The 27,382-nt window shown below is 40.0% G+C and overlaps 1 protein-coding gene across 2 annotated transcripts in view; it reads left to right on the top strand.

The window, feature by feature from the left end:
• The window catches only part of LOC122736149 (tubulin delta chain-like), a 75,630-nt gene that overhangs the window by 15,331 nt on the left and 32,917 nt on the right, over window positions 1–27,382 (top strand). The gene's annotated exons all lie outside the window — the stretch shown is intronic.

The following is a 27,382-nucleotide window of genomic DNA, read 5'->3' as shown; positions in this document are numbered from 1 at the left end:
GTAACTCCCTCAAGGTCCTTCTTCTTCTTTTTTTTTTTTTTAGTGAGGCAATTGGGGTTAAGTGACTTGCCCAGGGTCACACAGCTAGTTAACGTTAAGTGTCTGAGGCCGGATTTGAACTCAGGTCCTCCTGACTACAGGGCCAGTGCTCTATCCACTGTGCCACCTAGCTGCCCCAAGGTCCATATCTTCTAACAAGCCAGGGCATGGCTTGGGCTCATCCTTCTGTCAGTGGTCATATTTGGGAAGGATGTAGTGGCAGAAAATTGTGAACTCAGGAACTTTAACTCCTGAGCTACCAGGTTAGAAAAGCCCATCTCTGGGCAGCTAGATGGTACAGTGGCTAAAGCACTGGCCCTGGATTCAGGAGGACCTGAGTTCAAATCCAGCCTCAGACACTTGATACTTAACTAGCTATGTGACCCTGGGCAAGTCACTTAACCCTCATTGCCCTGCAAAAGAAAAAGAAAAAAAGAAAGAAACGAAAAGCCCATCTCTCATGATCACTATTCAATCCCCTAAACTTAGGGCAAGAAATGCAAAGCAGAAGAGGCAGTGAGAGACTTGAGATCCAGTCTCAGGTTCAAGATGAGGACATGCTCTGCTCTCAAGTATAAGCAGCTGCTGTAACTCCCCAAGCCACACTTCAGAAGAGGAATAAAAGAGTAGAATGTCAGAATTTCAGAGCTGGGAGAGACTTTCAAGATCAGTTTATTTGGGGGAAGCTAGGTGGCGCAGTGGATAAAGCACCAGCCCTGGATTCAGGAGGACCTGAGTTCAAATTCAGCCTCAGACACTTAACACTTACTACCTGTGTGACCCTGGGCAAGTCACTTAACCCCAATTGCCTCACCAAAAAAAGATCAGTTTATTTGACAATGAGAAAATTGTTACTCCAAAAGTTAGACCCAGGTTCTAAATGATTGGGATTCGTAGTTCTTCTGGATCTTTCAACAAACTTACTGTGTGCTAAACACTGTACTAGGTGCTTGGAGATACAAAGACAAGCCTAAAGAGTCCTTGATCTTAAGAAATGTACAGTCTAGGGGCAGCTAGGTGGCGCAATGGATAGAGCACCGGCCCTGGATTCAGGAGGACCTGAGTTCAAATCCGACCTCAGACACTTGACACTTACTAGCTGTGTGACCCTGGGCAAGTCACTTAACCCCAATTGCCTCACCAAAAAAAAAAAAAAAAAGAAAAGAAAAGAAAAAAAGAAATGTACAGTCTATTGGGAAAGATTACATTCATATGTAGGTTGATGCAAAATGAATATGAATTAAATGTTTGAAGAGAGAGGCATGAGTGGCTGGGCAATCAGGGAAGCCTTTATGTAGAAGGTCTCAGGAGTCTGAAGGGACCTCAGAGGCCACCTAGGACAACCTATTCCTAACCAGGAATTCTTTCTACAGCATCCCAGACATGACAAAGGATCATTCAGTCTCCACTTGAAGGCCTTCAGTGAAGAATTCACCACTTCCCAAGGCAGCCCATTTTATTTTGGGACAGCTTCCATTGTTAAGAACTTTTTCCCTGTAACAAGTTAAAATCTTCCTCTTTCACTTGTACCCATTCATTGTTCCTAGTTCTGCCTTCTAAGGTGAAGTAAAAAAGAACAAAATAATCCCTCATCCACATGACAGCCCTTGAAATACTTAAAGGCAACTGCAACGTTTCCTCTTTCTTCTCTTTTCCATTTCTCTAGTTTCAATAAACAACCTCCATGTGACATGGTCTCTAGCACCCTAGTTTTTCTGGTTGTCACCTCCTGGAGATATGGTACTTGTCAGGATTCTGTCTTAATTGTCTTGCCTTAACCACATGTAATGCTTCAACTGTAACCTGACCAGGGTAGAATACAGTTCTGGCCTCTGTAAAACATTTCAGGCACCAAGCCTAGGAATGCAACTCCTTAAGAATCCAAGCCCAGCACTTTTATTGGGGGGGGGTGGGGAGGCGGGACGGGGCAATGAGGGTTAAGTGACTTGCCCAGGGTCACACAGCTAGTAAATGTCAAGTGTCTGAGGCCGGATTTGAACTCGGGTCTTCCTGAATCCAGGGCCTGTGCTTTATCCATTGCTCCACCTAGCTGCCCAAGCCCAGCACTCTTAACAATACTTCAGGGAGGACTAGCACCTCTGTTGTTTGGGCTTACTGAGCCCTTCTCAGGGCTGTTCATCCACCTCTGGTGTCCACCTGCCACCCAAACTCTTATCTGTGGCTCCAAGAAGCTGTAGCATGTGCAGAGGCCACAGCCTGATAAAACACTTTCAGCACACCTGATTTATAGCTAAATCAGGTTGAAAGTAAGCAACAGGGGGCAGCTAGGTGGCACAGAGGATAAAGCACCAGCCCTGGATTCAGGAGGTCCTGAGTTCAAATCCAGCCTCAGACACTTGACACTTACTAGCTGTGTGACCCTGGGCAAGTCACTTAACCCTCATTGCCCTGCCAAAAAAAAAAAAAAAGAAAGTAAGCAACAGGCCTCAAACCTATTGATGAATTAGGGGGATATCTGTCTACCCCAAGCATGTGAAAACTTCCCCTGGTGGAATGGAATTTGTTCCAAAAGCTATAAAGATGTCAAAGTTATCCATTGTATCCCAAGTTGCAGACTGGTGTCCTGACTTTTGTCTTGCCACTGGATTTCCATGACTCTTTTTTTTTTTTGGCAGGGCAGTGAGGGTTAAGTGACTTGCCCAGGGTCACACAGCTAGTAAGTGTCAAGTGTCTGAGGTCGGATTTGAACTCAGGTCCTCCTGAATCCAGGGCCGGTGCTTTATCCACTGCGCCACCTAGCTGCCCCTCCATGACTCTTAAGAGAGATAGTGGGGAGCAGCTAGGTGGCGCAGTGGATAAAGCACCAGCCCTGGATTCAGGAGGACCTGAGTTCAAATCCCGACTCAGACACTTGACACTTACTAGCTGTGTGACCCTGGGCAAGTCACTTAACCCTCATTGCCCTGCCCCCCCCCAATTAAACAAAAAAATGTCTGTGCAACTCTGTCTCACGTAAATCCAATTCACTCAAAAGTTAAGACGTCACCCCCATGAGGTCATTGGCCCTCTTTGAAATGAAGGACAAACAACATACCTTCTTAGTTAATGGAATAAGTTAGAATCTACTTTTGACCCAGGAACCTTCTGATGTGGGTGGATGCAGGGGAGGGAATATTAGTTGGAGAGGATGAAGGAAGTTTTTAGTGTCTCTTCTATATAATGGGAATCAACATTGCTTATTAGCTAGCTTCCATGTCTCCACACCATTGCTGGGGGAAAAACCAAGGTCACATTAGTGAATAGTTTTTGAAATTATTAGCAGGTTGTAGGAGGAGTCTCACCTGTAATAGAATATTATAATCCTGACATGGTTCTGGGCTTCTGAACTTTTAAGATATAAAATCATCAGAATGAGATTAGTGTTAACCTCAGGTTTCTCCTCATCTTTTTTGCCTTGTGGTATTTTTTTCTTATGCTTATTAGAGGTAGTTGGTGGCACAGTGGACAGAAGTTAGGCCTAGAGTCAGGAAGACCTGAATTCAAATCCAGCCTCTATGCTGTCTATATGACCCTGGGCAAGTCATTAACCTATTTATCTCAGTTTCCTCAACTATAAATTGAATTAATCCTCCTTGCTTGAGGATTAAATGAAATATTTGTAAAAAGTGCTTTTTGTTATTCTTGTTTAGTTGTATCTGACTCTTCATGACCCTATTTGGGATTTTCTTGGCAAGATATTGGAGTGGGTTGCCATTTCCTTCTCCAGGTCATTTTACAGATAAGGAAACTGAGGCAAACAAATTTAAGTGAGTTGCCCAGGGTCACACAGCTAGTGTCGGATTTGAACTTGGGTCTTCCTTCTTAGCACTCTATCTATTGTGCCACCTAGCTGCCCAAAAAAGTGCTTAGCAAGATACTTATTTCCTCCCTATTGTCTTGAATCATCAGTAATAATGAAACCTACATTTTGTCGAAATAAACACCTCAGAAATGAGCTACTGTTTCTGATGTCAGTCAGCACCTCTCCCTCTCTTCATAGTTGAGGCCAAAGAGAAGATGGGCAAGTCTTGGCTTTGGGCCCAAGATTAAGCTCCAGGTGTCATCCTCAAAGAAACCTGTGTCATCAAAGAGTTAACAGTAGGACCAAGAATGTTTTGTCTCATAAACCAAGGCAGGGAGGATGCAGCTAGGTGGCACAGTGGATAAAGCACCAGCCCTGGATTCAGGAGGTCCTGAGTTCAAATCTGGCCTCAGACACTTAACACTTACTAGCTGTGTGGCCCTGGGCAAGTCACTTAACCCTCATTGCCCCGCAAATAAATAAATAAACCAAGGGGAAAGAGACTATCCTGAAGAAGAAATTATCAACAGTGTCAAATGCTATAGTCATTAGAGAATGAAAATTAAACAAGACTCATTGTATTTGACAACTAGAAAATCACTAGTGTCTGTATATGTGCACACTTCTAATCCCTGCTATTACTGAGAGAGGCCAAGGCTGGTGGGTTTCTCCAGTTTAGAAGGTCTGAATTACAGTAGAGCCACTTGGTTGTCTACACTGTCCTCTCTTGTCAAGTTATTTCCTATCCATTAAAATGTAACTGATTTCATTTTCATGATATTATTTAGTCACACATTTCAAATGAAATATTTGAAATGTGAAGGTGGTGTGTTGTGTTAGAGAGATCTGGAGTCAGGAAAACCTGGGTTCAAATCTTGCTAGTTGTATGATTTGGGGCAAGTCACTTAACTGCTCTGAGCATCAGTTTCCTTATCTGTAAAATGAGGGGTTAGACCTGTTTCTAAGGTCCCTTATAGCTTTAGATTTATGATCCTACATATAGAGATGTAAAGTTTCTATGTAGTTTTAAAGTATTTGGCCTCTATCATTCCTTACTCCTATATTTTACAACACGCCTGCTTTTACATTCAAGCTACAGAATATCAAACTATATGTTGTTGATTTAATTTGGAGTGTGTCATCAACAGCTTCATAGAATTTCTCTACCTCTTCATCCTCTGCAACAGATGTTTGTCCATAAGCAGTAATTATGTCCATGGTCAAGTGGACCATGAAATGATGTTTCTTGTTGGCTTTGGATGAACAAGAAAACCAGCTCTGCCAGCCTTTTATTTGCTTCTCTTAAGAGAACTTCTGAGTCAGCCTTCCATTTAACTAAAGCTTCCTTTTGTCTTCTGGCTTTGTTTATAGATCATGATTGATATGATTCAGTTAGTCCAAAATTATGTCTGCTTGTCTGGTGATTGGACAAGAACCTTAGATTTAGAGTAGCAGCGCAGTTCATGTTTATAAATATTCTGAAAGTTGTGCTTTTTTTCCTATCATTTCCTATCATTTGCCCTATTTTCTGTCTCTGCCACCATCACCAAAGACCATTTTGTATTTTTTATATTTCATGGCTGCCATGGTCAGAGAGTTCATCACCAAGTAGCCAGTCTCCTATTGCTTCATTGTGAATAAAAACAACCCTAAATATTGTTATATAAACAGCTTATTTTCCACCTTTCAGTTATATCCTTAGAATATAAGGGTCATACAGTATAGTTTTATAGCTTCCATTGAGAATTCCCTTGTAAATAATATTTCAAGAAGCATGTACCTATTTGCAGTTCCACTAATAGCATAACAGTTTGCAGTTTGTTGCCAACACTGAATTTTATAAGTTTAATAATTTAATGACTACAAAGGGATAGACAGATATGAGCTTTGAATATGCATTTCTCTGCTTATTAGACAATTAGGAGTTATTCAGTTGTTTCAAATGGACAATTTGTGCGCTTTCCTTCTAATGGTAACCTATCGTTTTATTGCTATAGGCGAAAAAAGAAAACTTCCTCTACCAATGACAATTGACATCTTTTTTTGTTGTTGCAAATTATAATATTAAAGAGTTATTTAAGTAGAGTACTGAAAGTTAAGTGATTTGTTCAGTATGTGAGAAACAGGACTTGAACCCAGGACCTCCTGGCTAGTTCTCTATACTCTACATCAAGACTTAAGTTCAAATCTGGCCTCAGGCATTTAACTATTTGACTTTGGGCAAGTCATTTGATCTCTTTCTCCTGTTCTGTAAAATGTGATAATAAAGCACCCACCTTCCAGGGTTGTTGTGAGGATAAAATTAATATTTGTACCGTACCTTGCAGACTTTGAAGTGCTATGTAAATGCTAGCCAACTACCACCATCATCATCAATTTCAGAATGGATCTTGAATATAATTGTGTCACTTCAAGATATGGGGTATTAAATTTTTATATGAGATATATTTATGGCAAAGATTTTGCCCCAATACATTTCGTTTTGGGGGGTTCTTTTTTGTTATATAAAAATGCATTTTTATATAATCAGATCCATTTATTTCATCTTTTATAATTTGTTCAGTATAAAAGAGGTAACTCAGAGGAGTCCCTGTTCAGATTAAGGAGTTTTTCTTGCAATTCAACAATATAATATCTTATGGGCCCTTCTTAGTGGTGATCAAATTGAAGAAGTTCCTCTATCAACCTGATGAGATTATAGCCACTGGATGAAGGCATTTAATGGGAACTCCTACTGATTGAAAGACAAATTATCCTTTGGCCCCACTGCTGGCTCAGCTCTTGAGAGATTAATTCCATCTTTTTTTCCTTGCTTCTTTCAGCATACAACAAAAGGGGGAGAGGAAAATTTGATTCACCCCCAACCAGCCGCAGTAATGACTTATGGCAGAAACCAATGGCTGTGGGAGGTCTGTGCTTACACATATAACATGGGGAAACTTCAAGGACATTGCTTCCTGAACCCCAACCTTTCGCTTACAGGACAAGGTATTTCCTAGATATATGATCCTGGTACCTAACCTTTTAACAAAGAAAGGAGAATTCCAGGCCACAACAATTCTGAGTGCCTCATGAATGACTGACTCCAAGTTCAAGAGTTCCTAAATTCTACACTTTTTTGATATGTTGATTAGTTTTATTGAACTTTTTTCTTTTCTTATTATAAAGGATAGTTCTCTGGAAGGGGAAAGAGAGATATAGTATGAAATGTAGCTAGTGTAAAATATAAATGATAACAATAAAATTTATTTTTAAAAATATTATATCATATGGTGCAAAAGGGATTTTGTTCCTATTTTTACCCTGCTTGAACCACATTTTCCCAAGGGCTTTTAATAATTATCTTACTAATGTTTTGTATTCTTGGATTTGTCAAACACTAGTGTAAATTACTTTTCCATCAAATTTGGCTACAAGGGAAAAGAGAGAGGCTAGATAAGTTAGAAGGGTTAAGGGAAGCCTTTTGTCTAGAGTTGGGGAGGCTTTGGAAAAGAACTGGAAACTGAGGGAGTGCCCATCAGTGAGGGAATGGCTAAACCAGTAATGGTATATGTGTCATAGAATACTTAATTATGTTGTAAGAAATGATAAAAGGGATGATTTCAAAGAAACCTGGGAAGAGCATGTATTATGAAGTCAAGTGAACAGAACCAGGAGAACAATTTATATAGTAACATGATATCATAGAGACAAAGAACTTTGAAAAGAGAGAGAAAAATAGGAGAGAGGAGAGAGGGCAAAAGCGAGAAAGAGCACTCTGAATCTATCACCTCTAACAGAAGTGAGTGGTATGTTCCATCATAAGTCCTCTGATTGGTCATTGGGTTCATCAAAATTCTTAAGGCTTTCAAAGTTCTTTGTCTCTATGATATCAGGAGCATAGAAAGACAGTCTTAGCAAGGAGGAAAGATGCCCTTGTAAGGGAAGGAGAGAATTGGTGATGATAGTGGCAAGATTTGGAGCAATAAAAGGTGAGTATGTTGGAGCTAGTGTAGGATTGTCAAGGTATCGATAGATTAGAGGGACCTCAGTGAGGTCCAACTCCTTTATTTTATCATTTATTTATTTATTTATTTTTGGTGAGGCAATTGGGGTTAAGTGACTTGCCCAGGGTCACACAGCTAGTAAGTGTCAAGTGTCTGAGGCCAGATTTGAACTCAGGTCCTGACTCCAGGGCTGGTGCTCTCCCCACTGCACCACCCAGCCGCCTCTAACTCTTTGATTTTAAAGATTAGGGAGCTTAGTCCCAGAGGTAGAAAGTGATTTGTCTAAGACCACAGCAGATAATAAGGAGCAGAGCCAGGACTTAAACCAAGATCCTCTTTTTCCAAATCCAGTGCTCCAAAGAGCTGTATGGTGAGGGATGATTATCTCTCCGTGAAGGAGGAATTCCTTTATTAATTGGGGGAAAAAGAACCTATTCATAGGACCAAGGTTAGTTTAAATAGCAAATCAGAGTGATTAAGAAAGATAAATTGCATTTAGGTCTTTATTTCTTTTAAAACCTTGCTTGATATAGGTATCATCTTTTTAAAAGTAACGTTTAGTAATATTGTTAACATTTCTCTGTTTTGACAAAAAGTTCTACTAAAAAAATTTAAATCTTAGATTTAGCCATCCACAAAAACAAGCAAATAAACATATAAAATGAAGCAAATATCTTCTTTCCAAACAAGACAGAGCTAAAGTAGATACCAAACAATTCAAAAAACCAGAATGCTTTGTTCTTCTGTATTTCCTTCTATGCCTGCTCCAAGTTCTGCTGCTTGTTGTCCATCTTTTTCCTTCTTCTCCATTTTTCTTTTTCTTTTCTTTTTTCTTTTTTTTTTAGTGAGGCAATTGGAGTTAAGTGACTTGCCCAGGGTCACACAGCTAGTAAGTGTTAAGTGCCTAAGTCCGGATTTGAACTCAGGTCCTCCTGACTCCAGGGCCGGTGCTCTATCCACTGCGCCACCTAGCTGCCCCTTCTTTTCTTTTTTATGCATGTGTAGTCAATGTGCACACAGTTGTGGTTTTGCTAATTTTGTCCTGCCTAAGAGTTCTGTTGTGTTCAAAGAGGATAATGAATAGAAAAGTATGCTATGGCTAAAGCCTGGCTATGTGCAGTTCAAAGACATTATGACAGGCTGTACTGTTCACTGGATGGCAGCAAACTCTAATTTGCAGTTTCTTAGAAGGAATAAACAACCCTGAAGTGCTGACTTTGCAAAGCTGAGACTATAGTGACCACATTGCCATTCCCATATTGTTTCTCAGGTCCTTTCCTTTGGTTGCACTTGAGTAGAATCTCAAGGAGGCATCTGGTAAAAGTCCTCCATTGGACCATATTGAGTTTTAGCCTGGGATATATCACAGAAACTCCCTGTGGAGGAAAAGGTAGTTTTCATGGGCTCCATAGAATCATTTCTCCACAGATCATTAAAACTGTCCATTGTGATGATAATTTGATGAGCATGACTGCTCCTGCAGGAAGGGCTAGTGAATTTCATGAAGCCTATTAAATACTAGGTCACATTGATATAGCTATTTACATAACCCTTTAAGGTTTTCAAAACTTGAACCTTTGTTAAGTTTCAGCCCCCATGGATGGGGGCAGGGTTTAACCTCCTAACTAACCTTCACATTTACAGCGCCTTGCACAGTACCATGCACGGAGTGGGCATAGTAAGTACTTGTGAAATTGAACTCAATATCACTTGGAATAAAATTCCCAAACCCCATATCACCATTCCATCTTCTTCTCCCAAACAGTAAGTTATTTAAAAACTAGTTACCTGGGATTTCTGACATTTAACTCACTGGGCTCTTTCAGTTTGATTTGAACATAAATTAGTTCCTCAGCCTTGTCAAATTGGATTTGAGCCTTTGGGGATATGGGCAAAAAAAAGCTTTCAAATAAAATTTGTATCTTGTTGCATGTGCCTCATTTAGAACTGACCCAAGGGTATATCTTGAGCAATTATTGGAGAAATAGGCTTCCTAGGCTGAGACTTAAAATGTCCAGATAAAGGTTTAGCTGTTTTTTCCTCCCCTGAAAAACTGCAAGCTTTTGGAAATCGGGACTCTTAACTCTGGCAGTATTATTGTATTCTTCAGCATCAGTTCTTAGAATATTTTTAAATTGTGTTAGGATAAATGAAGTATAATATGTTTTATTAATTTAATTATACTTAGACAAATAGTATCACCCAGTCTCCTGCCTCTAGTGAGAATGGGTCCTGTAATAACGGATGATGGTGGTGGTGGTGGTAAGGATAGTGTTAATTTACCTCCTTTGGGATTCAGTCCCTATCTCCAACTTACACTGGAAGGCTGGGGTTCCCAAAAGGAGGTTGACCATAACTCAGGATTCTAGAAGTGATCCTGAGGGGCAATACTTCTGGTACTTTGCTTCTGAGCCCCCACTGGTATATTCTCTGTTAACAATCGCCCAGCTGGGCTTAACTTTGAGCAAAGGCACTTATTAAGATGGTATACTGAGGACGGTTGTTACAAAGCATTTGCCCCCAAAGTGGGGCAAAATCTCCCCCAAATAAATACAATATTCATGGAAAGAGTAGGTACAAACTTGATTTGCAAGGGTGGAAAGGCACATGTATAGAGAACATGTGTGGCAAAGGAGTAATTCACAACTTTTTCACTAGAAGTTCTTTTCTGCCTTCATGGAGTTCTCTTTTGAGAACACTCAGCTATTCTCAGGGCTGACTCCTAGACTCTGTGCCATTAAAGGGTCACTGCTTCCTTGCTCCACCACTAAGGTTACATGCCATGAACCTGTTATATCTTTATATCTATTTATCTTTGGTGCACCTTTCTACAACTGTTATGGGAGCTCCTATTGCTATCACCTACTTACTACCACTTGAGTGGGCATGATGGCTACTGTTGCCATTCTGCTCTGACCTCTGATAGGAACCTTTGGATCTCCCTAACTCAGATCACTTAGACACTTGGATCTCAAAGTGCTTGTTCAACTAATATCAGGAAAAAGCAAACACAAAGGATCAAACGTTGCTGTGTTCTCACAGCTACCATGTCACTCTAAAATTTAATTTTTAAAGAAGTTTTGATGTTGACTTAAGGAATAGTTCCTAAGTCATTCAAAATTTTTTCCCCTTTATACTATTGTTGTTATTATGTAAATTGTTCTGGTTCTTCTCACTTCATATTGCATCAGTTCATACAATGCTTCCCATGTTCCTTTGAAAGAATCCTTTCCATCATTTCATCAGTATCCTACCACATTCATGTACCATAACTTGTTCACCCATTCCCAAATTGAGTGAGACCCCCTTAAGTTTCCACTTTTTTGCCACTGAAAACAGAGCTGCTATCAAAATTTAACAAAGATTGTTTTAAAGTGCATGAGAAAAGTAATTCAGAAAAACTGATCAATATATTCTTTAAAACCCTCTGTTTTCTACACCTGTGGGCCCCACTCCACTGCTTCTGTAAAGAAGTGAGGGGGAGGTATATGAAGATGTCTTAGCTAAATTTTGTATTTTATACTTCTCCCATATCCCAATGTTGCACACATAATAGATGTGTAATCAATGTATAACTGATGTGTAATTCAGATGAACTAAAACAAGGCCTGAGACAACCTGTATTCTGGGATTAGCAGTCACTTTCCAGTTGTGTTTCTGTGTAAACAGAAACAGTTCAGTATGGAGTAATTTCCTCCATCAAGGAAGTAAAACAATCTCCAAGAGCAACTCCTCCCTCCAGAACCACTTCAAATACTAGGACATCTGCCCCCTAGGACAGACAGCACAGAGCAGCTCACCTTCTTAAGCATTCCCCAAATAGGCAAGGACCAGGAGTTTTTTAGGGAGGACAAAGTTCTACTCAGGTGTGTGTCTGATGGTTTTATTACCTTTGGTATTGTAGGAAGAGAGATGGTTGTTTAGTCATGCCCAACCCCATTTGGGATTTCCTTGGTAAAGATACTGGAGTGGTTTGCCATTTTCTTCTCCAACTCTTTTTACAGATGAGGAAACTGAGGCAAACAGGGTGAAGCGACTTGCCCAAGGTCAAAGTTACATGTTTAAGACCAGATTTTAAACTCACTAAGAGGAATCTTTCTGACTCCAAGCCCACTACTCTCTCCACTGCACTACCTAGCTTCCCAGGAGAAGGGAGAAGGGAGGTACCAATTAGCAATGTTGCATGGGTTGTGGAAGTTTGTAGCCTGAAAGGTTTCAAGCATAGAAGATTCTAGAAAAAAGGACAAGGTACCAAGAAGGGGGGAGGAGTAGATCTAGAGTAGAGAGCTTATCCCTCAAAACCAAAGGTTTTGTTTTGGTTTTGGTTTTATTGCCCCAGAAATCACATTTGATTGTAAGCATCAGTGATCAGAAGGACTTTATAGATGGAATGGTAGATTGTTAGAGAATATGTCTTTGCCTTACTTAGAGCAAGAAAAGGATCTTTTGCTGAAAAGCCATAATTCCATTTTGACCAATACCTTTGAGCACTACTCTTTGTTATCCACAGAAAACAAAGAGAATGTAGAGCCAATATCACTAGATGTGTTTACAAACACACTAGCTGTACTTACAAAAATAGTGTCATGTTTATGGCAAGATAGGTTTTGTGTCACCTTCCTACTTCAACATTTTATACTAAATATTTTAGCAAGAGAATCTCCCACATAGACCAAGGCCCAATTATTGGATACGGAATAGAGGGCTACCCACTGAGCCCAATCCTTCTGAATACACCAATGCACTCAGCACACGCAGGATTCACTTAGAGAAATGCTGGTGCCCTGGGTAAAAAAGGGATACCTAGAAAGTTTTGTCCAGATTTCAGATTGATGACCTTATGTGCTGAGGAACTCATGAAAGGGATTTTACCCACGGCAGTTTGGTTTCTCACCCTGAGGTTGAGGGGGTGACTTTTAGTGCATCCCAGATTCCTAATGCCTAGGAAGAGTCCCACTCTTCAGGGATTGCTGTAGGGACTCAACCTTTCTTTTGGAATTAATGATTAAACTTGCTCTGCAAGGTCCCCCTAGAGGGAAAGAAAGAGGTGAAGTAAGTACTCCAGTCCCCTTCCCTTCTTTGCCCCAGATCTGGTTTGCAAGCACCAAGTAAAATTGATTTAGTTTATCACAGGAGGTGGGGGCGGGTGGGACTTCCAATCAGTCCTAGGTCCTCAATTCTTTCAGGGAGAACTCTTTGTGGTCTGGGAAGCTCTGTATAGACTAAGTTTCTTTCCTGGATAGGAAAACTATTTCTCTGGGTTCCCCCTCCCCCATTTTTGCCCTTTTTTGTGTTGAGAAGGCCATTTTGAGCACTGAGATAGGCACCTGTTGAGTACTAAGAAGTAATCTTTGGTAGATTTTACAAATTATTGTTTATTGTATCTGCGTAACTTTGTATTTGGGGATAATTGTGATTTTTTTGCCCATATTTTGGGGATTTTGAGGGTGCTGCATTGACTTTGGTTTTTTTCCTACATAGCACTAGGGAAGCAAGTGAAGGGACAATACTTATGTCTCTAAAGGATCTCAGAGGACTGTTATGGATTGGGGGACATAGATAATGTGTTCAAAATACATCATGACTGATTTGCTGAGGATGACAATTTTTTTTTAAACTGGGGTGATGGGAAGAGAGTATAATGGGGACTGGTCAGTAAGTTGAGTATAAGCCTACACAAAGGTTAATCCTGGGTCGAAGGTCTAGCTATGGTTCACAATTTAGGGCAAGACAGTGTTTCTTATTTAAATTATGATGTTATAATTTCACTTTTCCAGTGGTTATAGATCTGTTTTCCATTTTTAACTTACTGTATTTTTGTTGACATGCTTTGTTTTAAGATCACCTTCATTTTCAAATATATCACTTGCACTCTCCCTACTCAGTGAACCATCTATTGTAACAAAGATTGTAAGAGAGAAAAAACACAGTTCAATAATGCCAATCGACATCAATTATGTTTAACTTACATGCAATGTTCCTCACCCCTATGTTTTGGGTCCAATATGTCATTATAATTACAGTGTCCATTTTTACTTTTTGTTCTTCCCATTTCCATTGTTATAGTTATCATACATGTTATTTTCTTAGTTCTGCTTACGTCACTCCGCATCAGTTCGTATAAAGCTGAAAGATCTATTTTTACAGTGCTATGGGTAGACCTGAGAGGAAGATCCTATCCTAAGAGAATTTTAGTATTGCTAATCAAATCAGTTTGTTAGAGTCTGTAACATCAAGCTGAGGCATCAATTACAGCCCTGATGCTGTCTGATTAGTTTTTGTTTCATCATCTATGTACAAAATTCCAGCCTGAGATATCAGCTTTAGCCTAATACTAGAGTATTTGCTGATTAGTTAATTATTTTACCTAATCGTTGCTGCTGATTCTTTGATGTGTAAATCTTTACCTTCTATAAACCCTCTATATACCCTTAGCCCTCTATAAAATTTCAACTGTATTCAACCTAACTTGTAACTAAAACCTTTAAAAGGCTGCTGAGAATGTTATTTGGGCCCACTGATTCTTGTATACCATGGGACTGTGCTCCAAGCATATAATAAGCCGATTATCTCTGTTGATGAGTATAATTAGCAGCAGTATCTATCCACAATTCCCTGGATATTTAATAACTAGAAAGCTGACTGTTGGGCAAATATTGCCTGGTGCCTACATCTTTGTATATAGCACAAGGTTGTGACCCTTCCCTCCCTATTTGAATACTACAAGTACCTATGTTGAGACCTGATGTAAACACAGGAGGAATAAATAAATAGGAGCAATTCTGGTCCCAGAGTCATAGGAGAACCATAACATTTTCAGTTAAAGGCTCCATTGGAGTCTCTCAGTAGACCCCCCCCCAATTTAAGAACAAGTGCCACCTCGCAAAGAACTGCTGGAGACTGTGAATGGAAGGTCAAACAGCAGTGAGACTGAATCACAGTGGGGAGTAGTGCTGGGAGGCAAGTTAATAGCATGAAAAGCCACAGAAATTTCTGGGAGCAGAGGGACAGCAAGGAGCCACAGTGGTAAATAATAGAAAGGGTGAGGCCTGAATTTGTCTCTCACTAGTGTGCCCCCAGGACTTGACTGTGAGTCACAGGGGCTGTGTGGGTCTCTATTCTTGTGGAGGAAAATGAGAGGATCTCCTGGAACAGGGACGGGAGGCTCTCTTGACCCAATGAACTCAGGTGTGAGATCTTTCTGAGTTCTTTGCTATATAAATAGTGCCTGAGCTACATTTGGGGTTCTATGATCCTAAGTGCTTTTAAAAGGAACTAATGCTACTCACTGAAGTTCCCAGATTACATCTGGATATAGACAAATGAGCCAGAGAGAATATTCCCCCAAGTGACTCTCGCCCTTTGTGTTAGGAGGGGGCACCTCTGACACAATGGGTTACAAGGATAAGAGTTCATAGAATTTCAGCTGGAATTTTCCCTTGAAATGAGAAGGGGAAGTAGAGGGAGAGTAGAATGCTAATATATGCAAAATATGCAAATAAGTAGAATTCTGTCTTTAAAGATACCAAGAAGATATCCATAACAACAAAGATGAGGAAAATGGTTGACAAAAAAAGAAATGGGAATTTTTCAAGATTCACTTTCTACTAAAAAGAAAAAACAACAACAACAACAAACCAAAGACACTGATTCAGTGACAGAAGCAAGGCATAGGCTGGAAAAAAAGACAGAAGAGCTGAAGCTCAAGAATGTAAGGAAAAAAGTCCAGGGGGAAACTAGTCTGTAAAGATGGAATGCTGGGTTTATGATGAATAATAATTGAAACAACACCTGGTGACCAAGATATTGGCATAATTAAGCAGCAAGAAGTGCTCTTTGGGGAGAGCCTGCTCTCTTCTCATTACACTCTTTCCTATCTCAAGGATACTGGGCTTCCATTAAAGCAGGAAGTTTCCTTTATTCTTCTCTCTGTGGGTGTAACATCTTGACTTCCAAGAATATATTCAGGCTTTGAAAACATTTCCAAATGCTGTAGTCAAACTATGTGCATTGCACACATCCCACTAACAAGGTACAAAATATGTTTCCTCTCTATACATTTAGATTCTCTATATAAAGATGTGTGTATAAACATGCATGTATACATATGTATGGAAACTGGGATTGGGATTAGACTTGTGATTTCATTGGTAAAGGGAAATTCCCTTGTACCAATTCACCTTGGTACCTTCTTTGTTACTTGTAGTTTTAGAGAGTTGCTGAAGGCACCAAAGAAACTAAACAAATTGACTAAGGCCACATAGATAATGTATGGTGCAAACTGCCTCAGTTTACCCAAATAACTCGAGGAGACCACCAAGTCAAGCAGAGACAGATTTATTACATTCCCATAGGAATGGGCAAACTCAATGCCTGAGCCGCGCTAGCTAATACATGCCTTGCCCTTTTATAGGGGAAGTCCCCATGCACACTAGGGCGAACTCACAATCTAACATCCAATCCTGTCTCACCCAGGGTGCGTGTTCAGCTCGTGATCAATGTATGGAGACATGCATACGTGTTCCAGGAACAAGGGGGAAAAGGGGAGGGGGAACAAGGTCAAACCAAAGGAAGAGGAAACGGGGGAGTGACAGTCAGATGTTTCAGATCTCACAGTTCCCACTGACTCCCCTCTCCCAGCCCCTGTCTCTATAAAGATATTCAACCTGAATAACAGGAAGAGTCACTCAGGTGCTTCAGCATTGTTCTGTAGTCATGTTAATTCTAGAAGGATTGACAGGGTTAAAATTTATCTTCGGCTATGTTGGGAAGAAAAGAATAATCCATTGTTGGGACCCCAGGGCCAAGGGGATTCTGCTCTGAGAAAAAGAGACATGTCACTTAACATCTGGTCTCAACTTAATTGCTGCATCTTGTGCCAAGCCCTGTCCTTTCTTCTTGAGTCCCGAGTATTGAATTGGTGGGCAAACTCCCTGACCCACTCAACAGGAACTGAGGTTCTGACACATGATGGATTGCAGACAAAACTAATATGTAGCTGACAAGTGGGGAGACTGAGCAGAAGTAAAAATACTGTTAATTGGCAATAAAACTTAAAGGAGACAGTGAGAATTTGATAAGCAATAAACTTCTAAACTAACTATACTGGGGCAGGGCTGGGTACCTTCCAGACCCCATCCTCAGAGTTTAATCTGACTCAAATCCATTATCATATCATACAATAATATGTGCCAGAGGCAAGATTTTGTTTAGGGCTAAAATTCTAGCTAAACTGTCTAAAATATCTAATGAGTGGTTGCCAATAAATTATAAGCTTTAGCAAGAGTTAGACTTTTAAGCATTTATTAAGGAGAATAAGAATTTGGTTAAGAGAGAGAAAAAGGCCTAGATTCCTATCTATTAAAGCGAGAGCACATTTCTAGCTCCGCTCTCCACCAGAGTCCAAAGGCAAGAGCGTGAGCCCAAGCGCCAGTCTCTTCCTTCCTCCTCCCACTCGCCCGCGTCACTTCCTGACGCCAAAGAAGAGACTCCTGGTCTTGCCCTCAAAGACCTTCGCTTCATGGGTGGAACTCTTCTACAGTAAGTCTCCAGCAGGTGGCCTCATTCCAATCGTTACAGTTTGAACCTAGATCTTCCCAGATTCAAGATCAGTTCTCTAGATTATATGCCATATTGCTTCTATATATATATACTCATTGAACACAAGTCATTTTTCTGTTCTTTATATGTTGTAGGGGAAATTTTTAAGTCTGACGGAAGAACAAAAACAACAAAGTTTCCAGGCTGAAGCAAATAGGTTTATTGAGAGAGGGTTAGTCCCCCAACAAAGCCAGTCATCCAGGTGTTGGACCTGAAATATCCAGAATTACAAAATCCGTGGGTTTAGATACCCTTCCAAAAGTTACACTTATACAACATTTTATTAATCTTTATTAGTCGTGCTTCTAAAATTAAAACATATTCTTAGGAAACATGAGGAACTACCTAAATGACCATAAATGTCAGCATTATGATGACAATAGGGTGGATCATTGTTAGGCCACTGGTCAGCAGTGTGAACTCTTTAAGAAAAGTATGTCACTAGTGGTTACTAAAATATAGCATTGCTGACTACTCTATCTTGTGATGTTACTTAATGCTTGACGTTGGAACAGAAGAGAGGCTTAACCTTTTAACCTTATATAATTGTAACAAAATAATATCTAAACATAATAAATCACAATTTTTAGTTAATATATTGATTATTATCTTTGTGTGTGTGTGTGTGAGGCAATTGGGGTTAAGTGACTTGCCCAGGGTCACATAGCTAGTAAGTGTTAAGTGTCTGAGGCTGGATTTGAACTCAGGTCCTCCTGAATCCAGGGCTGGTGCTCTATCTACTGTGCCATCTAGCTACCCCTTGATTATTGTCATAATCAAATCACTTATAACTATGGTGAATCTTTTATAACTAAGGGATGGGGAAAATCTCACTCACAATGTGTAACTAAAGATTCCTTGACTGAACAATTTATTGGAATTTTTAAAGCAAACTTTTAAAATGAAATACTTTACCACTTCATTATCTCATCCAATGTAACCCATGTATTTTTAATTTATAAATCCAGTTATTATATTGTTTGAATATAGACTGAAGCATGCTAGTTTTCACTTTCATTCTTTTTCTTTAATTCGAGTCTTCTTGTACACAATGACTAATATGGAAATGTTTTACATGATTGCCACATGTATAACCTATATCTGATTGCTTACTATCTCAGGGAAAAGGGAGGGGAGGGAAGGAAGGAAGGCTAGAATTTGGAACTCAAAATGTTAAAAAAAATGTTTAAAAAATTGTTTTGGGGGCAGCTAGGTGGCTCAGTGGATAAAGCACCGGCCCTGGATTCAGGAGTACCTGAATTCAAATCCGGCCTCAGACACTTGACACTTACTAGCTGTGTGACCCTGGGCAAGTCACTTAACCCCCATTGCCCCGCCAAAAAAAAATTGTTTTAACATGCAATTGGGGGAAAAGAAAAAATATTTTTAAAAAACCAAATCATTATTAAATTATACCCAACTCAATTATGACTTAATTCTGCTCTCTGTATCTTAATACTTCATAATACTTCCTCTCAATACTTTTTCAGATCCTAAAAAACAAAAGGAGATAGGCCTCCTTGCATTGCCAATAAAGCATTAAAACCAGGTCATGATAAAATGTTGGTGCCTTATGCCTCATTCCAGAATTTTGCTGGTTCATAAAACCAGACATGAGGGGAATCTACAACATGATCCAGATTTGGCAATGGAATGAAAGGCAATCTTTTGGGCCTTTCTTTAGACGTTCCAGATGATGTCATTGGGACTTTCTACCATCCTTTCAGCACTTAGAATCACAAGATTTCAGCAAATATTTCCTGGCCACCTACCTCATGGGCCTTCTCAACATCTCTCTCAATCTCTCTCTCTCTTCCCCCCCCCTCCTCTCCACTTTCTTTCTTTTTTGCGAGGGGCAATGAGGGTTAAGTGACTTGCCCAGGGTCACACAGCTAGTAAGTGTCAAGTGTCTGAGGCTGGATTTGAACTCAGGTCCTCCTGAATCTAGGGTTGGTGCTTTATCCACTGTGCCACCTAGGAACCCCCTCCACTTTCTTTTTAAAAATTTTGCTTTAATCAGTCAAGATCTGCCTTTTTACCCTTTCATCTCCTTCCCCACAATAGGGAACATGAGAAAAACAAAACCCATCATAAACATGTATACTCAGTCACAAAGAATTTCTGCACTGGCCATGTTCTACCCAAAATATGTCTCATTCTGCATTCTGGGTCCTTTGCCTCTCTATCAGGAAGTGTCTAGCATATTTCATCATCAGTCCTCTGTAATCCTAGTTGGTCATTATGCTAATAAGAGTTAACACAATAATATTTCATCATAATATGCCACAACTCATTTATTCATTCCCCAATTCATGGGCATCCCCTCAGATTTCTCTCTTTTACAACTCAAAAAAAGACCTATGGGGGCAGCTAGGTGGCACAGTGGATAGAGTACCAGCCCTGGAGTCAGGAGTACCTGAGTTCAAATCTGACCTCAGACACTTAACACTTAGTAGCTGTATGACCCTGGGCAAATCACTTAACCCCAATTACCCAGAAAAAAAAAAGACCTATTAATTTTTTTGTACATCCTTTGAGTTTATTTTTCTTAGGACTAATCCCTCAATTTATTCTCCCTCTAATCCTCTTCCCAACACACACACACAGCGAAATGTATTTTTGTACCCAAGTGCCTGTGTTCGGGTGTGTGTTCTTCCTTCTTTTGATCAGATGGGAGTGAAGTTTAAGTGTCAACTCCTCCTCCCAAGCCCTTCCTCCTTGTTGGTATAGATGGCTACTTGTACACCCTGATTATGGTAGATAATTTTCCCGAAGCTTCATCTCCTTCCAGGATTCATTCCTCTTCCTTTCTCTTTCCATTCTTAAGATCAAGACATAGCAGAACCATCCCCAGCCCTTATCTAATTGAACTCCCTCTATGAACCCTGATGATAACAGGGTTCAGAGGGGACACATGTATCCTCTCCCCATATTTGAATGGAAACAGTTTATCCTTGTTTAGTCCCATTATCATTGTTAACTCATGTTGACATTTTTATGTTTCTCTTCACTCCTATCTTTGACTTTCATAGTTTCTTTGCAGCTCTGTGTTGTTTTTTTCATCAGAAATGCTTGAAAGTCCTCTGTTTCATTAAAAGACCCTTTTCCACCTGTAGCATATGTTTTTGTTGGGTAAGGGCTGTAAGCCCTTATCCTTTGTATTCTGGAATATAATTTTCCAAGCTCTCTGCTCTTTTATTATATGATACAGTAGCTTCTAAATCGTATGTAATCCTGACTGTGGCTCCTTGGTACTTGAATCTTTTCTTTCTGGCTGCCTGCAGTATTTTCTTTTTTGTTGTTGTTTTTGTTTTTACCTAGAAGCTCTGAATTTTGGCTGTGATGTTCCTGGGAATTTCATTTTGGGGTTTCTTTCAGAAGGTGACCAGTCGATTCTTTCTATTTCTATTTTGCCCTATGGGGCAGCTAGATGGCACAGTGGATAGAGCACTGGCACTGAAGTTGGAAGAACCTGAGTTCAAATCTCACCTCAGCCACTTACTAGAGCTCTGTGACCCTGGGCAAATCACTTAATCCCAATTGCCTTAAAAAACATCTGAGACCATGTCCAGTTGTCCTGATAATGTATCTTGCCACGGGACCCAGATGGCTCTGGAGGATGATGTGACGCTGGTGACTTTGCACAGCCCTTCCTCACTTAAATCCAATTCATTGCAAGTCATGACATCTGTCATGGTTCTCTTCAAGAACAAAGGACAAACAACAACTTCTTTTCCCTGTGGATCTGAGAAATTTTCTTCACTTTTTTTTTGGGGGGGGGCAGGGCAATGAGGGTTAAGTGACTTGCCCAGGGTCACACAGCTAGTTAAGTATCAAGTGTCTGAGGCTGGATTTGAACTCAGGTCCTCTTGAATCCAAGGCCAGTGCTTTATCCACTGCGCCATCTAGCTGCCCCGCAATTTTCTTTTATGACTTTTGAAATATGATGACTAGGTCTGTTTTTGGTTATGGTATTCAGAAGTTCAGTGATTCTTAAATTTTTTTCTCCTTGATCTGTCTTCCAGATCAATTGTTTTTGCTATGAGATAACTTGCTTTTTTCCTCTTCCTCCTTCTCCTTCAGCCTTTTGACCTACTTTTTATATTTCTCGTTGTCTCAAAGATACTGGCTTCTATTTGGTCCATTTTAATTTTCAAGGAATGTGTTGCTTGGGCAAGGTTTTGTACAGCTAGTGCCATTCTGCTAATTCCCTTTTCAATTCTTCCTCCCATAGCTCTGATTTCTCTTCTGTTTCCCCACCTCAAGTGTTCCTCTTATAAAATATTTTAAACTCTTTAAAAAATACCAAAAATACCAAACAAATAAATAAATAAAAAATTTTAAATACTAACTCCGTGCCACCCCCCCCCCCCAATCTCTTTCAGGTATTCTTGAGTTTATGTTTTCCTGAGGCATTGCTTGTGAATGTTTTGGAGTAATTTTCTTCTTCTGCATTTGTATTTTGAGTGTCCTTGCCACCATGATAGCTTATTATGGTGGGTTCCTTTTTTGTTTGCCCATTCTGCCACTCTACTTCCTGATGCGAAGTTAGGGCTGGGTTCATCAGCACTTCTGTAGGGAAAGTGCTGGTTTTGTTATCTTATTTCAGGATCTTGGGGAAAGGCTAGGGACCTGAAAGCTTTCAGCACTTATAAAGTGGTCATATCCAGGGGAAAGTTGCCCCCCTCCAGCCCCCCCCCCCCAGGTCTGAGCTCTGAAAGTTCCTGACCCAAGTTTGGGTCTGTCCAAGAAGAGACTGCTACTACTGGTCTCTGCCTCTATCAGCCACCTGGAAACAGAGAGGCAGAATTTGAAGGCTCCCTTTTGGTCTGAGATTTCTGCCTTGGGTATTCCTCTGCAGGCTGGGCTAGATGCTGGGAGTGAGACCCTGCTCTGAGTCTGAAGTCTGAGCTAAATCATTGCTGCCAGTGGCTTCGGAACTTCTTCCTTTCTTGGAAACAACACCCCCCCACCCCCACCCCCTCTACCCCCGACCCCTGGCCTCCTTACTCTGGAAAGACCACCCTTGTGTATAGCCCCCTGTCTAACTCTGCCTTAGATCTGTCACCTAGCACTGGGTAGTGGGCAACAAAGCTGCCAGGGGCCCCCTGTCCCCATCATGTACTTTGTCATGGGTCTGGAGGGGCTCCATTATGGTCTGGGACCCCCTTTTGCACGGCTTTTCCCTGGGTGTTGGAGTGCTTTCCCCACAGTCCCAATTTAGTCCCGTTGTTTGTAGATCTGTCTCCTTACAGAGACAGCTGAGCTGGATGAATGACTCACTATGACTTTTTCGGGATTTCCCAATCAGGATTTGGTCTGGTGCATTTTCTAAATCTGATTAGAGGAGTTTGTGGAGGTGAACCCACCACAATGCTATCATTCTGTCCTCTTGGCTCTGCCTTTCCCCTCCCCTCCACTTTCTTCTTCTTCTTTTTTTTTTTTGACTGGGCAATGGGGGTTAAGTGACTTGCCCAGGGTCACACAGCTAGTAAGTATCAAGTGGATTTGAACTCAGGTACTCCTGAATCCAGGGCCAGTGCTTTACCACTGCGCCACCTAGCTGCCCCTCCACTTTCTTCTTAACGACAACAGTAATGTCTTGTGTTTCACTGATTATATATTCCTTCTTTCCGTTTTTCCCCCCTCAGTTTAAAAAGGGATTATTAAAGTGAAATTAGAAGAGAAATGAGTAAGAGTGACTTTTTCGTTAGAATAAAATTCTTCAGCTCCCTAGCTGTACTGTAATATGGATTTGGACTAGGATCAAAATCCTGGCTCTGTAACTTACTAGATATGTGACCTTATATAGGTCCAATTTCAGATGTATAGGATCCTTACCTCTGGCCCCCATCTCTGCTTTGTTCAATTTTTGTTTCCAATTTTTGTCAGACTTTATACAGAAACTTGGAATCTTGAACTCTGAAGAAAACCCAAGGAGCCATCATCTAACCCAACGCCTATCTGAATAAGCTGCTACCCTACAACATCCCCAACAAGTCATCAGCCAGCCTTTGTTTGCTGTTCCCCAGTGAAGGGGAACCCAAGTCCTCCCAACAGCCCATTCTACTCTTAGGTAGCTGTAATTATGAGGAAGTTCTTCATATCAAACTTAAAATTGTCTCTTTGCAACTTTTTTTTGTGTGTGTATGAGGCAATTGGGGTTAAGTGACTTGCCCAGGGTCACACAGCTAGTAAGTGTCAAGTGTCTGAGGCTGGATTTGAACTCAGGTCCTCCTGAATCCAGGGTCGGTGCTCTATCCACTGTGCCATCTGGCTGCCCCCCTTTGCAGCTTATTCCCATGGCTCCTTTCCTTGCTCTCTGGGGTCAAACAGATCAAACTTCATCCCTCTTCCACCATGACAACCTTGAAGATCTGGCTGTCATGTCCTCCATCTCTACCTGAGTCTTCTCTAGGCTAAACATTTCTCTATTCCCTAAAATTGAACCTCATGTGGCATGACCTTGAGGTCCTTCACGATCCTAGTTTCCCTCCTCTGGACATTCTCTAATTTATTAATGTTTTTCCTGAAGTCACATTTTAAAAATATTATAATGTCCTCATCCTCTAATATATCAATGTCTATTTTATGGATATAGACCTCTTTGGAAAATTATAGAATTACACATAGAACACACATACATATGTGTATATATAGTCTCACTATACATACACACACATATATATATAGAGAGAGAATTATAATATTTGTGAGTTGGAAAATTATACAGAGTAATTTTACATTTGGAAAGATATTTCATAAAATTCAGAGTTCTTAGAGATCTTAGGAAGCACCTAAGTCAGAGGTTTTTAACCTAGAATCTGTGAATTTGATTTTTAAAATATGTATCTTGATGAGTGTATTCCAGTATAACTGGTTTCCTATGCATTTGATTTTACACATTTAAAAAAACATTATTCTGAGGAGTTCATAACCTTCATCAGATTACCAATGGGGTCTATGACACACAAAAAAGTTAAAAGCTCCTGTTTGACCAAGGGCCAAGCCCTTCAATTTACAAAAGAGGAAACTGAGGGGAGTGATTAAGTATCTTGCCTAAAATAAGACTAGCAAATAGCAGGGGGTTTTTGTTTTGTTTTGTTGTTCAACTGTTTTAGTCATGGCCAACTCATTGTGACCCCATTTTGGAGTTTTCTTGGTGAAGCTAGAGTAGTTTGCCATTTCCTTCTCCAGCTCATTTTACAGATAAGGAAACAGGCAAACAGGGTTAACTGATTTGCCCAGGGTCACACAACGAACAAGTGCTAGTCTTAAGAATCATATGCAAATCCAGTTCTCTTTCCACCATACTAAGCCATATTTCTGGGTTTATTTAGCAAACTACAGATCTGACAGTGATAAGCCGGCATCTTGGTTTGGCCACTAAATTGTTTTGTAACTCTGAATAAATCCCTTCATTTTCTTCTGCCTCAGTTTCCCTAATGCAATGATGAGCAACAATAGATGCATGCCTCCCATTCCAGTAAAACAGTGCCTTTTTAAAATCTGTTTCTGTTTCTTTTTCTTTTTGCAGATAGCTTAGGAGATACACAACTTAACAATATGAGATACACATTTTCCAGTAGCAGGCATACAGGTGGCCTGGTATGGTAGGTTAGAAAAGCCAATGACTTATGTAGAGTCCACAGAGACTGCCTTTTCCTGAAGTTGTTGCACAGACTAGGGTCAAAGAATTTGAGACAGTTCAGGGATCTAGGGAGAGGTGAGGTCACCAAGGGACATCACTGAACTTAAGATCTGGTAAAGGGCATATTGAGGGCAACTATCCATCTACTGGGATAGACTGAATATAATAGTGGTGGGAAATATGGGGAAAATAAATATCTTCTTTGTTACTTGGGATTTGACATGCTTTCCCATTTCCTTTTCCCCATAGGAAAAGTTAGACTTGCTCTGTCCAGGACAAAGATTGATAATAATTAGTAACTTATATTTCAATATCACCATAAGATTTACAAAATCATTTAATCTCTTCATAACAGCTTATTAAGTCACAGTATAAATATTATTGCCCCTTTTTAACATATGGGAAAGAGGTTCAATGAGTTGCCTGGAAATAACAACTACCAGAGGTTTCAAAGCATGTTACTAATATTATCTCATTTGATTCTCACAACAATCCTGGGAGGTAGATGTTATCATTGTCCCCATTTTATAGATGAGGAAACTGAGACAGAGGTCAAGTGACTTGTTCAAAGTGACACAATAAATACAATGAGATTGGATTTGTACTCAGTCTTCCTGACTCCATCTACTATGCCACTTAGCTGCCTATGCCTAAGGTGATAGCAATTTTCAGAGTAGGCATTGAACCCTGATTCACAGATCAAGATTGACACATGTAGATCTCCCTGAAGGATTTTCTGGTAACATAATTTTGGCTATTTAGTCTCCATACCTGACATGTGTGATATTTATGAGTTGGAAGTTCCTCTCTCAGGTTTAATTTTTTTATCTGTAAATGGGATAATACTATTTATACAGGGTTATAAGGAAAGTACTTGGTTAATCTTAAAGGAGTACAGAGAAATTTTAGTTATTATATATCATAGGGTTTTATTTTTTAATTTGTCATATTATTTATTGGCTTTTTTGTATGTTGGCCTCTTCCCTTGTTACAAAAGTATTTTCTGTGTAATAAAGTATTCCCTAGATGCCCATTAATTGGGGAATGGCTGAACAAGTTGTGGTATATGATTATAATTGAATATTACTATCTTCTAAGACATGATGAGCAGGCAGATTTCAGAAAAACCTGGAAAGAATTATATGAACTGATGCTAAGTGAAATGAGCAGAACCAGGAGAACATTGTACACAGTAATAGCAATACTGTATGATGATCAACAGTGAACTATTTAGCTATTCTCAGCAGTACAATGATCTAAGACAATTTCAAAGGATTCATGATAAAAAAGATGCTCTGTACCTCCAAAGAAAGAACTGATGCAGTCTGAATGCAGATCAAAGCATACTATTTTTCACTTTCTGTATTTTTTCCATGTTTTTCCCCCTTTGGATCTGTGTCTTTTTTCACAACACAATTAATATGGTAATATGTTTTGCATGATTGAACATGTATAATGTGATGTTTAAAATCTATATTGTGTGATCACCTTAAATTAGAAGCTTCAGCACCAGTCTTTGGGCATTAAACATTTATTAAAGCATATAGGTATTCACATGGAGTTCAGAAAGTTAAGAAAGTTAAGAAAAAGCCTACCTAGCCTAGAGTTCCAGCCTGGTCTGGTCTGGTCTGGTCTGGTCTGGTCTGGTCTGGTCTGGTTCTTCCTCAAGTCCTCCGTCACAAGCCTGCTTCAATCACGAACTCTCTAGCAAACTGATTATGGAAGCTTTTTATAGGTCTGGAAGAGAGGCACTTCTTATACACTGCTTCAAGCTGATTGGTTGGTGTCATCCAAATCCATTGGTTCACTCAACTTGAAGGTGTTCTCAAGTTGAGTTCAAAGTCTCGCTTCTGAGAACAATACCTTTTTAAGGGCTAGCCCGGTGTGATTACAATCTAGTTAACTTGAAGTAGGCTAATCAGCAGTCAATCACTCTCACTTAATTCAATCAGTTTAGATTAATCTCCAGGTGGGCCTTTGAGTATCTGCTAAATCCCATTATTTTATCACAATAACCTATATCAAAAGTGCTTACTGTTTCAGGGAGAGGGGAAGTGAGGGAGGGAGAGAGAAAATTTGGAACTCATTTTTAAAAAATGAATGCTAAAATTGTCTTTACATGAAACTGGGAGAAAAATAATAAATTATTAATAAAGCATTCCCTACATTTGAATCTTTTAACATGGGCAAACAGAATTTGATTCTTATAACATCTTCATTGGAATTTTTTAAATCACTGTACACCTCTGCAGGTGCAATGATTCTACAGCCTGCTAGCTGGTCCACTGTATGAAGGCCTAAGAC

The sequence above is a fragment of the Dromiciops gliroides genome, chromosome 1 (genome assembly GCF_019393635.1).
Source record: "Dromiciops gliroides isolate mDroGli1 chromosome 1, mDroGli1.pri, whole genome shotgun sequence".
NCBI classification, from domain to species: Eukaryota; Metazoa; Chordata; class Mammalia; order Microbiotheria; family Microbiotheriidae; genus Dromiciops; species Dromiciops gliroides.
Note: the sequence above shows the minus strand (reverse complement) of the source record. Positions and strands in the feature narration are given on the sequence as shown.